General features: G+C 42.6%; 1 pseudogene across 1 annotated transcript in view; it reads left to right on the plus strand.

The window, feature by feature from the left end:
• The first annotated feature begins 9829 nt into the window (after positions 1-9829).
• The window catches only part of LOC310824134 (cytochrome P450 3A27-like), a 71306-nt pseudogene continuing 66695 nt past the window's right edge, over positions 9830-14440 (plus strand). Inside the window, exon 1 of the transcript in view lies at positions 9830-9835. The product of the transcript in view is annotated as a cytochrome P450 3A27-like (transcript). The remainder of the gene's footprint in view (positions 9836-14440) is intronic.

Here is a 14440-nt window from a genome sequence, read left to right on the forward strand (position 1 = left end):
TAGGGTTAGGATTAGGGTTAGGGTTAGGGTTAGGGTTAGGGAAGTTTATAGCTAGAGTTAGGGTTAGGGTTAGGGTTAGGGTTTAGGGTTAGGGAAGTTTATAGCTAGAGTTAGGGTTAGGGTTAGGGTTAGGGTTAGGGAAGTTTATAGCTAGAGTTAGGGTTAGGGTTAGGGTTAGGGTTAGGGTTAGGGTTTAGGGTTAGGGTTAGGGTTAGGGAAGTTTATAGCTAGAGTTAGGGTTAGGGTTAGGGTTTAGGGTTAGGGTTAGGGTTAGGGTTAGGGTTTAGGGTTAGGGTTAGCTTGCGAAGGCCTAAAAAACACAAGCAGCCCGTGAGTTATTATGGGAGACACTGTTTTAATCAAGTTTGAAGCCATAGTTAGGGTTAGGGTTAGGGTTTAGGGTTAGGGTTAGGGTCAGGGTCAGGGTTAGGGTTAGGGTTAAGGTTAGGGTTTAGGGTTAGGGTTAGGGTTAGGGTTAGGGTTAGGGTTAGCTTGCGAAGGCCTAAAATACACAAGCAGCCTGTGAGTTATTATGGGAGAGACTGTTTTCATCAAGTTTGAAGCCATAGTTAGGGTTAGGGTTAGGGTTAGGGTTAGGGAAGTTTATATCTAGATTTACAATGACTGCTTAGTCTGTATTGCACTGGCCTATAGTATACCCTCCCTTCTATTTCAATAAATCAAGGAGAATGTATACATTGTGTTTGTCCTTTTCTTTGTGTCTGAACATCCACACACACACACACACACACACACACACACACACACACACATATATATATATATATAAACTTACTATAATAAATAATGACATAATATTTCATACCAAAAGTGCTGATGTAAAAGGAAAAAGTGCTTAAATCCATCCTAAAGACACACTGTAAAACACACAAAATCTCTTATAAGTGCTAATTTTCAAAGTGCTAAAATACACCAATCACACACGTGATAATGAAAAGGAGAAAGAGTAATCTCTTTCTCTATATTGTATAATAAAATAATAAATCATCACATACATTCTGATATAAAAAGTGCTGATGTAAAGGGAGTATAAATAAATAAGGTGTATCACCTCTATAAATTAACACATATATACATTTACATATACATATACAACAATTGAAACCCACAATCACTCACACTGACACGTGATCTGTTAACATCTTTTATTTAGCCCTGTGGGTTCAATGGTTCGTAATAAATGTATCCATCTCCTTTCATTTGCTCTCCGCTGCTCAACGGTCCATAAACTGTTTGATTGGAGTCCTGATATGCTGAGGTGAGTGATGGAGTGCTCTTGGAAGTGTGTGACTATGTGTGTTTGTAGTTGACCTTTTTTAATGTTGTACAGGTGCTGTTTTAATCGTGTTTCTATGGTGTGTGCTGTTTCCCCTATGTAGTGTTTGTGACAAAGTGTGCATGTGATAATATAAATGACGTTGGTGGATGTTAAAGTGAATGAGTCTAAAATAGGGGATGAGGTGCGACTGTGGGGATTACTAATGTATTTTCTCTGTCTAAAGTGAGTGGTATGAGGGTGAAGGGGTTGTGTCAATGTCCTGCTGAATCTTGAGTGAACCAAAATGTCTAGTAGATTTAATTTTTACGGTAAGCTGAAATGATCTTGTATGATTGTAGAGGTGCAAAGGTTTGTTGGCTGGTGACAAAGTTGTGTTTGAGAGTCTGATGTAAGATTTTTGTTCTATGTGAAAATGTGGTTACTAAGGGAATCAAGATGCTAGGTTGGGTCGGGGGAACCAAAGGGGGGGAAAGAGAGTGGGGAATAGGAGTAGGGTTAAGGTTAGGGGGGGAAAGAGAGTGGGGAATAGAAGTAGAGTTAAGGTTGGAGGGAGGAAGAGAGTGGGGAATAGAAGTGTGTTTGAGAGTCTGATGTAAGAGTTAAGTTAAGGTTGAGTAGAGTAGAGTTAAGGTTGGAGGGAGGAAGAGAGTGGGGAATAGAAGTTGTGTTTGAGAGTCTGATGTAAGATTTTTGTTCTATGTGAAAATGCTGGGTTGAGGCCAGTGTTAAGATTAGGATCAGGGCATGGGTTGGGGTAGGGGTTAGGGTTAGGGTTAGGGTTGTGGTTAGGGTTGGGGTTAGAGTTGGGGTTAGGGTCAGGGTTATTGTTAGGGTTAAGGTTAGGGTTAGGGTTAAGGATAGGGTTAAGGTAAGGGTTGGGGTTAGGATCAGAAGGGTTAGGATTAGAATCAGGGCCTAGGTTGGGGTTGGGGTTAAGGTTAGGGTTAGAGTTGGGATTAGGAATAGGGTTAGGGTTAAAATTAAGGTTAGGGATAGGGTTAGGGTTAAGGTTAGGGTTAGGGTTTAGGGTTAGGGTTAGGTTTAGGGAAGTTTATAGCTAGAGTTAGGGTTAGGGTTAGGGTTTAGGGTTAGGGTTAGGGTTAGGGAAGTTTATAGCTAGAGTTAGGGTAAGGGTTAGGATTAGGGTTAGGGTTAGGGTTAGGGTTAGGGTTAGGGAAGTTTATAGCTAGAGTTAGGGTTAGGGTTAGGATTAGGGTTTAGGGTTAGGGTTAGGGTTAGGGTTAGGGTTAGGGTTCAGGGTTAGGGTTAGGGCTAAAAAACACAAGCAGCCCGTGAGTTATTATGGGAGAGACTGTTTTCATCAAGTTTGAAGCCATAGTTAGGGTTAGGGTTAGGGTTAGGGTTAGGGAAGTTTATAGCTAGATTTAGGGTTAGGGTTAGGGTTAGGGTTAGTGTTTAGGGTTAGGGTTAGGGTTAGGGTTAGGGTTAGCTTGCGAAGGCCTAAAATACACAAGCAGCCCGTGAGTTATTATGGGAGAGACTGTTTTCATCAAGTTTGAAGCCATAGTTAGGGTTAGGGTTAGGGTTAGGGTTATGGTTAGGGTTAGGGTTTGGGTTAGGGATGTTTATAGCTAGATTTAGGGTTAGGGTTAGGGTTTAGGGTTAGGATTAGGGTTAGGGTTAGGGTTAGGGAAGTTTATAGCTAGAGTTAGGGTTAGGGTTAGGGTTAGGGTTTAGGGTTAGGGAAGTTTATAGCTAGAGTTAGGGTTAGGGTTAGGGTTAGGAAAGTTTATAGCTAGAGTTAGGGTTAGGGTTAGGGTTAGGGTTAGGGTTTAGGGTTAGGGTTAGGGTTAGGGTTAGGGAAGTTTATAGCTAGAGTTAGGGTTAGGGTTAGGGTTAGGGTTAGGGTTTAGGGTTAGGGTTTAAGGTTAGGGTTAGGGTTAGGGTTAGGGTTAGCTTGCGAAGGCCTAAAAAACACAAGCAGCCCGTGAGTTATTATGGGAGACACTGTTTTAATCAAGTTTGAAGCCATAGTTAGGGTTAGGGTTAGGGTTAGGGTTAGGGAAGTTTATATCTAGATTTACAATGACTGCTTAGTCTGTATTGCACTGGCCTATAGTATACCCTCCCTTCTATTTCAATAAATCAAGGAGAATGTATACATTGTGTTTGTCCTTTTCTTTGTGTCTGAACATCCACACACACACACACACACACACACACACACACACACACACACACACACACACACACACACACACACACACACACACACATATATATATATATATAAACTTACTATAATAAATAATGACATAATATTTAGGGTTAGGGTTTAGGGTTAGGATTAGGGTTAGGATTAGGGTTAGGGTTAGGGAAGTTTATAGCTAGAGTTAGGGTTAGGGTTAGGGTTAGGGTTAGGGTTAGTGTTTAGGGTTAGGGTTAGGGTTAGGGTTAGCTTGCGAAGGCCTAAAATACACAAGCAGCCCGTGAGTTATTATGGGAGAGACTGTTTTCATCAAGTTTGAAGCCATAGTTAGGGTTAGGGTTAGGGTTAGGGTTATGGTTAGGGTTAGGGTTAGGGATGTTTATAGCTAGATTTAGGGTTAGGGTTAGGGTTAGGGTTAGGGTTAGGGTTTAGGGTTAGGATTAGGGTTAGGATTAGGGTTAGGGTTAGGGTTAGGGTTAGGGAAGTTTATAGCTAGAGTTAGGGTTAGGGTTAGGGTTAGGGTTTAGGGTTAGGGAAGTTTATAGCTAGAGTTAGGGTTAGGGTTAGGGTTAGGGTTAGGGTTAGGGTTTAGGGTTAGGGTTAGGGTTAGGGAAGTTTATAGCTAGAGTTAGGGTTAGGGTTAGGGTTTAGGGTTAGGGTTAGGGTTAGGGTTAGGGTTTAGGGTTAGGGTTAGCTTGCGAAGGCCTAAAAAACACAAGCAGCCCGTGAGTTATTATGGGAGACACTGTTTTAATCAAGTTTGAAGCCATAGTTAGGGTTAGGGTTAGGGTTTAGGGTTAGGGTTAGGGTTAGGGTCAGGGTTAGGGTTAGGGTTAAGGTTAGGGTTTAGGGTTAGGGTTAGGGTTAGGGTTAGGGTTAGGGTTAGCTTGCGAAGGCCTAAAATACACAAGCAGCCTGTGAGTTATTATGGGAGAGACTGTTTTCATCAAGTTTGAAGCCATAGTTAGGGTTAGGGTTAGGGTTAGGGTTAGGGAAGTTTATATCTAGATTTACAATGACTGCTTAGTCTGTATTGCACTGGCCTATAGTATACCCTCCCTTCTATTTCAATAAATCAAGGAGAATGTATACATTGTGTTTGTCCTTTTCTTTGTGTCTGAACATCCACACACACACACACACACACACACACACACACACACACACACACACACATATATATATATATATAAACTTACTATAATAAATAATGACATAATATTTCATACCAAAAGTGCTGATGTAAAAGGAAAAAGTGCTTAAATCCATCCTAAAGACACACTGTAAAACACACAAAATCTCTTATAAGTGCTAATTTTCAAAGTGCTAAAATACACCAATCACACACGTGATAATGAAAAGGAGAAAGAGTAATCTCTTTCTCTATATTGTATAATAAAATAATAAATCATCGCATACATTCTGATATAAAAAGTGCTGATGTAAAGGGAGTATAAATAAATAAGGTGTATCACCTCTATAAATTAACACATATATACATTTACATATACATATACAACAATTGAAACCCACAATCACTCACACTGACACGTGATCTGTTAACATCTTTTATTTAGCCCTGTGGGTTCAATGGTTCGTAATAAATGTATCCATCTCCTTTCATTTGCTCTCCGCTGCTCAACGGTCCATAAACTGTTTGATTGGAGTCCTGATATGCTGAGGTGAGTGATGGAGTGCTCTTGGAAGTGTGTGACTATGTGTGTTTGTAGTTGACCTTTTTTAATGTTGTACAGGTGCTGTTTTAATCGTGTTTCTATGGTGTGTGCTGTTTCCCCTATGTAGTGTTTGTGACAAAGTGTGCATGTGATAATATAAATGACGTTGGTGGATGTTAAAGTGAATGAGTCTAAAATAGGGGATGAGGTGCGACTGTGGGGATTACTAATGTATTTTCTCTGTCTAAAGTGAGTGGTATGAGGGTGAAGGGGTTGTGTCAATGTCCTGCTGAATCTTGAGTGAACCAAAATGTCTAGTAGATTTAAATTTTTACGGTAAGCTGAAATGATCTTGTATGATTGTAGAGGTGCAAAGGTTTGTTGGCTGGTGACAAAGTTGTGTTTGAGAGTCTGATGTAAGATTTTTGTTCTATGTGAAAATGTGGTTACTAAGGGAATCAAGATGCTAGGTTGGGTCGGGGGAACCAAAGGGGGGGAAAGAGAGTGGGGAATAGGAGTAGGGTTAAGGTTAGGGGGGGAAAGAGAGTGGGGAATAGAAGTAGAGTTAAGGTTGGAGGGAGGAAGAGAGTGGGGAATAGAAGTGTAGGCTGGGTTGAGGCCAGTGTTAAGATTAGGATCAGGGCATGGGTTGGGGTAGGGGTTAGGGTTAGGGTTGTGGTTAGGGTTGGGGTTAGAGTTGGGGTTAGGGTCAGGGTTATTGTTAGGGTTAAGGTTAGGGTTAGGGTTAGGGTTAAGGATAGGGTTAAGGTAAGGGTTGGGGTTAGGATCAGAAGGGTTAGGATTAGAATCAGGGCCTAGGTTGGGGTTGGGGTTAAGGTTAGGGTTAGAGTTGGGATTAGGAATAGGGTTAGGGTTAGGGTTAAAATTAAGGTTAGGGTTAGGGTTAAGGTTAGGGTTAGGGTTAGGGTTAAGGTTAGGGTTAGGGTTAAGGTTAGGGTTAGGGTTAAGGTTAGAGTTAAGGTTAGGGTTAGGGTTAGGGGTAAGGTTAGGGTTAGGGTTAGGGTTAGGGTTAAGTATAGGGTTAAGGTTAGGGTTAGGGTTAAGGTTAGGGTTAGGGTTAGGGTTAAGGTTAGGGTTAGGGTTAGGGTTAAGGTTAAGGTTAGGGTTAGGGTTAGGGTTAAGGTTAGGGTCAGGGTTGAGAATAGGGTTAGGGATAGGGTTAGGGTTAGGGTTAAAGTTAGGGTTAAGGTTATGGTTATGGTTAGGGTTGTGGTTAGGGTTAGGGTTGGGGTTAGGGATAGGGATAGGGTTAGGGTCAGGGTTGATGTTAGGGTCAAGGTTAGGGTCAGGGTTAGGGATAGGGTTAAAGTTAGGGTTGGGGGCATGGTTAGAGTTAGGGTTAAGGTCAGGGTTGGTGTCAATGTCGGTGTGTGTTGTGTATGAATGAAGTCGGTTAATGTGTGTGTGTGTTTGTGCATGGTGGTCTGTCCGGATGGGAGAGAGGGCAGCCAATGTGCTGGTCTTGATTGTACGGAGGAAGCGTTTGGAATATCCTCTCTGTCTAAGTGCTTTAAATAAGGTTTGAATGGCTTCGTGCAAATGTGTCTGGGTGGAGGATATTCTATAGTAGCGTATGATTTGTGATTTTACTATGCCTTTGAATGTATGTTTTGGGTGGTAGCTGTGTTTATGTAATAGTGCATGTGTGTCTGTCGGTTTGAAGTAGACCTTAGTCAATAATGTTTTCTGTGTTGAATTGATCTGATTAAAATAAACTGTGGTGTCCAGGAAATTAATTTCTTGTGGGTGTATGCTGTGTTTGAGTTTTATAGACGAATGGTGCGAGTTTAAAATGTTTATGAATTCTGTGAATAAATCTATATGGTGTGGCCATGCTCCTATAATGTCATCTAGAAATCTGTAATAGAAACTGGGTTGGTGGGGGCATTTGGCTAGTGCCTCTCTCTCCCATTCGGACATGTATAAGTTGGCGTATGAGGGTGCATATCGTTGGCCCATGGCTGTTCCCTCTACCTGTAAATATTGTTTATCGTCAAAAGTGAAATTATTGCCTGTAAGACTAATCTCCAATAGTTGTAAGAGTTCAGTGTCGGGTCTATTCTTATCTGGGTGTTTATGAAAGATATTCCTAACTGCATTTATTCCTGTGTGTGTATTTATGTTGGTGTATAAACTATCGATATCTATAGTGAATATGTAAGCCTGGGAGGGAACAACCATGGGTTGGATTTTGTGTAAGAAGTCGTAGGTGTCTTTCAGGTAGCTGGGGTGCTTGGTGGAGAGAGGGTTAAGATGATGGTCTATGTATTGTGCAATGTGGTATGATTCGCTGTTGCAGTCTGAAACTATCGGTCCACCAGGAGGAACTTCAAAGGGAATAGTCCAAGTCTCAGGTTCCTTATGAATTTTCGGAAGTAAGTAAAATTGTCTGGGTCTGGGGTCGTCCGGTCCGAATAAAAAGTCTCTTTGTTTTCGTGTAATGTATTTCTTTTCGTATATGGTCTGTATGACTTGTCGTAGTTGTGTTTGTGTCTGTTTTTGTATATTGTTGTCTATGTGTTTGTAATATCTAGTGTTTGATAATTGTCTGTTCGCTTCTAATAGGTATTGGTGTTTATCCATTATGACAATTTTGGAGCCTTTGTCTGCTGGTTTTATAATGATGTGTGGGTTACTTTTCAATGTGTGTATGGCGTTCCTTTCTGTTGCTGTGATATTGTCTGGCATGTCTGGTAGTATGTGATAGTTAGATAATGTATGTAGGTTTGTTCTAATCAGTTTCTGAATGTGTCTGTCTACTTGGCTGAGTTTAGGCTCCCAGGTGGAGGGGTAGGTGAGTGGTGTGTATTTGTGATTGGGTTGGTAGTCAAAATAGTCCAATAATTTGCATCGTCTGTGAAAGTGGTGAATGTCCCTTTGGAGTTCCTCCTGGTCATGTTTGTTGGGTCGAGGGATGAACGTCAACCCTCTCTCCAGTAGCTTGATCTGGGGTGCTGTGGGGTGAAAAGATTTAGAAAGATTTAAGATATTTGAGGGAGGAAAAGAATAAAGAGAAGGGGGAAGGGGGGAGGTTGTTGTTAGGGGTAGAGGGGGGGAAGAAGAGGTGGGGTTGGGGTTTCTTCTCCTACTGCTCCAGTAGGGGGAGCTACGGGCTGGGGAAGAAAGGTGTTTGGCAATGTATGTGTGGAAGTGGCGGTAGAGATGTGTGAGTCCAGATTGTGGTTACTGTTTATTATAAATTTAGCTGCTTGCACCAGTGATTAAAAATGGTCTGTGCTGTTTTAGTTGTCCAATGTATATTATCTGGTGTGGTGTAGAATGTGTCCTGGGCTATTTCTGATAAGTGTGGGAGGTGTCTTGTAATGTGTTCATTGATGTATTTCAGATTTGTCTGCTGTTCTGTGGTGAGGTGACGTGAAAACTGAATGACTGGCATGTAAACTGTTGCGTTGGTGTAGACCCTCTTGGCTTCCCTGATCATCCTTGGTAGTTGTTTTAGTGATGTCTGGCGTGCATCGTGATCCTTGTTGTTGAGGCCCACTGAGAGAACCACCAGTTCCACTTGGGGTTGGACGGTGGCCTTCTCCAGGATCCTATAAAAATGATAGATACAGGCCCCTGCATAGCTGTCTACCTGTATACGGTGATTAGTGAATGGGGGGATCCGGCTGAGGTTGGAATCCCCCAACATGATGAATGGTTTGTTACTATTGAAGTTCCACTCCTGAATCTTACGCCCTGGTGTGGCCCGGTGGTATGTTGGAGTGTATACAGTGGTGATGTGTGTGTGTGTTGGAGGTAAATTGGGTTGGTTGAGCGTGCGTGTGGATGTATGCGTATGCGTATGTGTCTGGGCGTGTGTTCTGTCATCAGTTCGAGGGAGGTCTTTGCTAGGCAATCTCTTAGATATTGAGGGCTCAGATTGGGCCTGTATGGGAAGTTCCCCTTTATGTGGCCCTTTCATCATGGTTGGTTTTGCCCTCGTATTGGATTGCATAGCTTCCGACCTCCTCCTAATGGCGCCACCTGTGGGTGTGAGTGTGAGAGAGTCAAATGTTATGTTATCCGTTATTAGAACTGAAGTGTTTGTCTGTCTGTGTTGTGTGGTGGTCAAGTCAGTGACCGGAACGTGAGTCATGTTTGTTGTGGGTTGACTACTGATCTTGTGGTGGAACTGTGCTCTGATTTCTTTACCTGTGTGATAGGAGGTGGGTTCTTGTGGAGGGGGGGATGGTGGGGGGGATGGTGAAAATTGGAGGGAAAAAGTAGGGGAAAAGTGGCTCTCTGACGAGACAGGTGTAGTTCGAATCGGTGTGCAGATAAGTGATGAGTGATCCTTGGCGCCCGGTAATCCGAAGGCTCCATCCCTCCCCTGGTGACAAGGTGAGGTTGGAGTGGATGTGTGGGTAGATGTCCCTTGTGTGTGTATGTGTGTTGTCTGTATGGGTGTGGGTGTCTGTGTAGGCCTAAGTGTCAATTGTGTATGTGTGGGTGCAGGTATGGGTGGTGTAGGTGCGTGTGTACGTGTGGGCGATATGTGTATGTCTGTGTGTGTAGGTGTAGGATGTGTCCCTTTCTGAGTATGTATGTGTGTGTGCGTAGGCCCACGTGATGCTAAAATCTGACGAGGGCCTAGGTTTAATGATTTTTTTGTATGAGGGTTCCCTTCTAGGTAAGGGTGGAAAGTCCTCCGTAGAAAAGATGGGAGTAGGTGAGTCAGGGAGGATGTGAGTGAGCTCTATGCTGGTGTCATGTACTACATGAGGAGGGAGGTTAGTAGGGGACGTTGACTGTACATGTGATGACTGGTGAGTGTGTGTGGGAGTGGGTGAGTCAGGGGGGATATGAGTGAGCTCTATGCTGGTGTCATGTACTACAGGAGGAGGGAGGTTAGTAGGGGACGTCGACTGTACATGTGATGACTGGTGAGTGTGTGTGGGAGTGTTTATAATTGTGTCCACCCGTGATCTTGTTGTTGAAGTCAGTCTATGTCTGTATCTCTTGTCTGCCCATCTCATGGCAATCTCGAGTGCCATCTTGTTAACTGTGTGGGGGGGCTGTAGGAGTGAATCTATAGTGTTTTGATAATGTGTCTGGAGTATTACCATGATCTTTGCCATCCATTCTGTTGTGCATGTTGTTACATGTGTTTTCGTTTGTTCTGTAGGTGAGGAAGGTTTGATAAAGTCTGTCAGTCTCCTTATCTGTCTCATCATGCCAGCAGGGTAAGTGTGTGTTTTTATAGTCTCATCAGTGATCTCCTTATGATGTATGGCCTGAATGAGTTTGAAATATGTTTTGGCATCCTGTCTCGTGGCCTCATCTGGAGTTTCAGTTCTAGCTGATTGTGTGCTATGTGTTTGCCTGCTGGGTGTGTGTCCATATGTGTGTCTGTTGGCTAATGGTCTGTTCTGTCCTAGTGTAGCGAATGTTTGTCCTTTGAGTGTATGTCTGGATGGTGTTTTCCCTGGTCTACTAGAGAATTGGTGTGATGGTGCAATCGCAGAGTGGTGTATGTGTCTTGTCCTACCGTGGTGTGGTGGTCTAATGTGTGTATAGTTTAAACTCAATAAGGGCTGCATTCTAGGGGTAGGTAGTAATGCTGGTCTAATTCTATTCCTATCATGAGTGATCTCCCCCAATGTATTCAATGCAGCGGATCCACCTCTAACAGGAAGCATAGTGTAGGTTCAATCCAAGGGTATCTGGGCAACAAACAGGCACACACTCAGTATAAGATAGATACCCGTCTGTTGCCCAGATAGGGTTCTTACCGCCTTGTATCTGCGTGCAGCGTCTACAGCTCCTCCGGGTCTCCAACTCCAGGGACAGGCGTGGTCTCTGTGGACTCAGGTCAGAAGGGTGAGTAATCCTTGTTGGGTCTTTGTGTTATTGTAGTAAGTCTATGAGGCCTGAGTTCCTTCGAGTAATCCTTCCCAGGAGCTAAGACTCCAAAAGTATTGAAAATGGAGGAGATGTTCTGGAGGTGTTCTTACCTGAACCCCCCTATAAGATTAAAACCTCACTTTTATTTGAATTAGTTTAAAAACTGGTTGGCGCCAAAGGAGGCCAAAACTATCAATCCTTAGAAAGAAAAAAATTCACTGCATTGAAATATCCCTGACGTTTCGTAGTAAGTTCTACTTCCTCAGAGGGGGTTGGGGTTGGGGTTGGGGTTGGGGTTGGGGTTGGGGTTGGGGTTAGGGTTAGGGTTAGGGAAGTTTATAGCTAGATTTAGGGTTAGGGTTAGGGTTAGTGAGTTATTGTGGGAAAGACTGTTTTCATCAAGTTTGAAGCCATAGTTTTGGCGCGGCAGCCGTTTCTTTCATTTTGGGGCCTATGTGTTTTTCGACCGTGAAATCGCAAAAAAGGCGCGAAAACATGGATTTGTCTCTCCTGCCGCGCACACACTTCCGATAGCTTGCAAAGGCCTAAAAAACACAAGCAGCCCGTGAGTTATTATGGGAGAGACTGTTTTCATCAAGTTTGAAGCCATAGTTTTGTCGCGGCAGCCGTTTCTTTCATTTTGGGGCCTATGTGTTTTTCGACCTTGAAATCGCAAAAAATGCGCGAAAACATGGATTTGTCTCTCCTGCCGCGCACACACTTCCGATAGCTTGCGAAGGCCTAAAAAACACAAGCCGCCCTTGAGTTATTGTGGGAGAGACTGTTTTCATCAAGTTTGAAGCCTCAGTTTTAGCTGGACAGCCGTTTCTTTATTTTTGGGGTCTGTGTGTTTTTCGACCTGGAAATGGCAAAATAGGCGCGAAAACATAGATTTGTCTCTCCTGCCGCGCACACACTTCCGATAGCTTGCGAAGGCCTAAAAAACACAAGCAGCCCATGAGTTATTATGGGAGAGACTGTTTTCATCAAGTTTGAAGCCATAGTTTTGGCGCGGCAGCCGTTTCTTTCATTTTGGGGCCTATGTGTTTTTCGACCTTGAAATCGCAAAAAAGGCGCGAAAACATGGATTTGTCTCTCCTGCCGCGCACACACTTCCGATAGCTTGCGAAGGCCTAAAAAACACAAGCGGCCCTTGAGTTATTGTGGGAGAGACTGTTTTCATCAAGTTTGAAGCCTCAGTTTTGGCTGGACAGCCGTTTCTTTATTTTTGGGGCCTATGTGTTTTTCGACCTGGAAATGGCAAAAAAGGCGCGAAAACATGGATTTGTGTGTCCTGCCGCGCACACACTTCCGATAGTTTGCGAAGGCCTAAAAACACAAGCAGCCCGTGAGTTATTGTGGGAGAGACTGTTTTCATCAAGTTTGGCGCGGCAGCCGTTTCTTTCATTTTGGGGCCTTTGTGTTTTTCGACCTTGAAATCGCAAAAAATGATGGAAGTGTGAGATTTAAAAAAAAGCTATTTGTATTTCTGCAAAACTCCCTCGAGACTTCATAGGGCCATTTTAATGTATGTCGACCCAAGAGAGGTTGTCCAGGAGTTTGAGTTTATTTGAATTTATAGTGCAATGCTACCCGAACGTAACAGTGACACTGTATTAGGTAACATTCATAGTGTAACGCTGACATCTGTTTTACTCGTTCCTTCATACTTTAACTGTGTGTCAACTCTCACCAGATCCCCATTGAGATGGACCTACAGAACACTCTGATGCCCATACGGCCCATCAAACTCAAGCTGCTGTTCCGCTGCCAGTAGTCCAACGACAACCAGCTCAAAGCAGACAGCCAGTGATGAGGACCTGCCCTGCTGCAGGTCTCTCAGTTATTATGTTACACATAGATCTAGGATAAGCCCCAACACTGGCTACTTTCAAAAATGGGCTTAAAAAAAAAAAGGGCTTCGCTTTTGCCTTAAATTGAAACTAAATTGGCGCTAATAATTGCACAGTGACCCTAAAATGCACTGTGACTTTTATTCTTTTTTTATGTCTTTTATGCGTTTTTATTAAAAAAAAAATTCATGCTCTTTCCTTTTTATCTATTTTAGAATTGAATTGCCTCTGTGTATGAAATGTGCTATATAAATAAACTTGCCTTGCCTTGCCTCGCCTCGCCTCTGGGCTCTGCTGCTACTGTATGCTGCTCTCTTTGTATCTGTCTATTAGTGGAGGTCCAGGACTAGTTGTACAGAGACAGTTGTTGTCTGTCGTCTGCAGTGCAGGGATTTGCATGTGACTTGTGTATGTTTTGTACTCGTCTGGTAGTGGGTCTCTATCATCACGCTAAAAACGTGTGTATAATCACAAACTAAATCATAACATGAGAATGAACAACATGCCATCAAAACATGACAATAAATAGGTGTTAGATTAGATTCAACTTTATTGTCATTGTGCAGAGTACAAGTACAGAGACAACGAAATGCAGTTAGCGTCTAACCAGAAGTGCAAAAAAGCAGAAAAGTGCAATGTGAACAATATATACAGGTAGAGCAGTATAAGCAATATATGAGCAGTATAAGTAGTGCAGTATAAGCAGTATATGAGCAGTATAAGCAGTAAATGAGCAGTATAAGTAGTGCAGTATAAGCAATATATGTATTAACAGTAACATTATAAGCAGAATAAATATAGAATGCAGTATGAACAGTATAAGCAGTATATGAGCTGTATAAGTAGTGCAGTTACCAATGTATTGGGTCTATCTATGGGTATCGTAGTGCAGCAGTAGTCAAAATGTACCTGCATTTTGTCGGTTGAAGTGCCATCTCATCTGTCATAAGATTTGACTTGTAAAACTGAAAAGTAGGATACAACTAATAGCCTAAATGTATAAACACAGAACACAACCAAAAAACAACATGGGAAAATCGTTTACGCATCCTCTGCAGCAGGAACAGTGCAGAGAAAAAGTATGTACAGTAAACCCCATAACTGAATACACTTCATACGCTTCAGCAAGACACACAACGCCTATACTGCAACAAAGTAAAAAGATGAGACAGACACGTGTCTTCAATAACTTGCATGTTTAATCAAAATACAAGCATTCGGCACATCGTTAACTTGTAGGAAAGTTTAATCAGGTTTTATCAATTGTATTATTTTAAATGTGAAATAAATAGCATCAGTGCAGAGGCTATAACACACTACAAAAGTCACATTAAATCACGGAAAGTAGGCTAGGCTAATTAACGGAACTATATGAATATACAGCCGGAGCCTAGTCCAGGGTTCTGAAAGCGACAAGTAACAAGTGTGCCCATCAACTGTCTAGATATTAGGCCTATACGTAACATTTAGTCCTCCACTTTATATCACAGCCAGTATAACGTTTAAAATGACTACAAAACAAAAGCAATATAGTCTACAGTGAACGGCGCATTGTCCATTTGTCATACATGTC

The sequence above is a fragment of the Argentina silus genome (assembly GCF_951799395.1).
Source record: "Argentina silus genome assembly, chromosome: Y".
Classification (NCBI taxonomy): Eukaryota; Metazoa; Chordata; class Actinopteri; order Argentiniformes; family Argentinidae; genus Argentina; species Argentina silus.